Genomic DNA, 2,486 nt, shown 5'->3' on the forward strand with positions numbered 1-2,486 from the left:
ATCTATCGGGTTCGAGGACCACCATGGAACAGAAAAATTGTTCGCATCAGCAGAAAACGAGACATTTAAGCCAGGAAAGTTATACCATATTAAGCACTGAAATATAAATAGACCTATATCTCAATCTTTCATGATGAATAATAATTTGATCTTTCAAAACCGTAAATTGCTAAGTCACTATGTAACAATTTATTTCCTCCTACATTGTATGATATATCAATTCCATTGTAAATCCATTTTAGGTATGGACATAGTGGCCTACTGTGTGAGATGTCAGCCTTAAAATGGCCCACTGTGTGAGACGTCAGCCTTAAAATGGCCCACTGTGTGAGACGTCAGCCTTAAAATGGCCCACTGTGTGAGATGTCAGCCTTAAAATGACCTACTTTGTGAAATGTCAGCCTTAAAATGGCCTACTGTGTGAGATGTCAGCCTTAAAATGACCTACTTCGTGAAATGTCAGCCTTAAAATGGCCCACTGTGTGAGATGTCAGCCTTAAAATGGCCTACTTTGTGAGAATGTCAGCCTTAAAATGACCTACTGTGTGAGATGGCAGCCTTAAATTGACCCACTGTTTGAGATGTCAGCTTAAAATGGCCCACTGTGTGAGATGTCAGTCTTAAAATGACCTACTTTGTGAAATGTCAGCCTTAAAATGGCCTACTGTGTGAGATGTCAGCCTTAAAATGGCCTACTGTGTGAGATGTCAGCCTTGAAAATGGCCTGCTGTGTGAGATGTCAGCCTTAAAATGGCCCACTGTGTGAGTTGTCAGCCTTAAAATGGCCCACTGTGTGAGATGGCAGCCTTACAATGGCCCACTGTGTGAGATGTCAGCCTTAAAATGACCCACTGTGTGAGATGGCAGCCTTAAAATGGCCCACTGTGTGAGATGGCAGCCTTAAAAAGGCCTACTGCGTGAGACGTCAGCCTTAAAATGGCCCACTGTGTGAGATGTCAGCCTTAAAATGGCCCACTGTTTGATGTCAGCCTTAAATGGCCCACTGTGTGAGACCTTAAAATACTGTGTGAAATGTCAGCCTTAAAATGGCCTACTGTGTGAGATGTCATCCTTAAAATGACTTACTTTGTGAAATGTCAGTCTTAAAATGGCCCACTGTGTGAAATGTCAGCCTTAAAATGACCTACTTTGTGAAATGTCAGTCTTAAAATGGCCCACTGTGTGAAATGTCAGTCTTAAAATGGCCTACTGTGTGAGATGTCATCCTTAAAATAACCTACTTTGTGAAATGTCAGCCTTAAAATGGCCTACTGTGTGAGATGTCAGCCTTAAAATGTCCTACTGTGTGAGATGTCAGCCTTAAAATGTCCTACTTTGTGAAATGTCAGCCTTAAAATGGCCTACTGTGTGAGATGTCAGCCTTAAAATAACCTACTTTGTGAAATGTCAGTCTTAAAATGGCCCACTGTGTGAAATGTCAGTCTTAAAATGGCCTACTGTGTGAGATGTCATCCTTAAAATGACATACTTTGTGAAATGTCAGCCTTAAAATGGCCTACTGTGTGAGATGTCAGCCTTAAAATAACCTACTTTGTGAAATGTCAGCCTTAAAATGGCCTACTGTGTGAGATGTCAGCCTTAAAATGTCCTACTGTGTGAGATGTCAGCCTTAAAATGTCCTACTTTGTGAAATGTCAGCCTTAAAATGGCCTACTGTGTGAGATGTCAGCCTTAAAATAACCTACTTTGTGAAATGTCAGTCTTAAAATGGCCCACTGTGTGAAATGTCAGTCTTAAAATGGCCTACTGTGTGAGATGTCATCCTTAAAATGACATACTTTGTGAAATGTCAGCCTTAAAATGGCCTACTGTGTGAGATGTCAGCCTTAAAATAACCTACTTTGTGAAATGTCAGCCTTAAAATGGCCTACTGTGTGAGATGTCAGCCTTAAAATGTCCTACTGTGTGAGATGTCAGCCTTAAAATGTCCTACTTTGTGAAATGTCAGCCTTAAAATAACCTACTTTGTGAAATGTCAGCCTTAAAATGGCCTACTGTGTGAGATGTCAGCTTTAAAATGTCCTACTGTGTGAGATATCAGCCTTAAAATGTCCTACTGTGTGAGATGTCAGCCTTAAAATGTCCCACTGTGTGAAATGTCAGCCTTAAAATGGCCTACTGTGTGAGATGTCAGCCTTAAAATGACATACTTTGTGAAATGTCAGCCTTAAAATGGCCCACTGTGTGAGATGTCAGCCTTAAAATGACCTACTTTATGAAATGTCAGCCTTAAAATGACCTACTGTGTGAAATGTCAGCCTTGAAATGACCTACTGTGTGAGATGTCAGCCTTAAAATGTCCCACTGTGTGAGATGTCAGCCTTAAAATGACCTACTTTGTGAAATGTCAGTCTTAAAATGACCTACTTTGTGAAATGTCAGCCTTAAAATGACCTACTGTGTGAAATGTCAGCCTTAAAATGACCTACTGTGTGAGATGGCAGCCTTAAAATGTCCTACTGTGT

This window comes from Ylistrum balloti, unplaced genomic scaffold, assembly GCF_031769215.1.
Source record: "Ylistrum balloti isolate Yb309-2 unplaced genomic scaffold, AGI_CSIRO_Ybal_v1 Utg369830, whole genome shotgun sequence".
Lineage (NCBI taxonomy): Eukaryota > Metazoa > Mollusca > Bivalvia > Pectinida > Pectinidae > Ylistrum > Ylistrum balloti.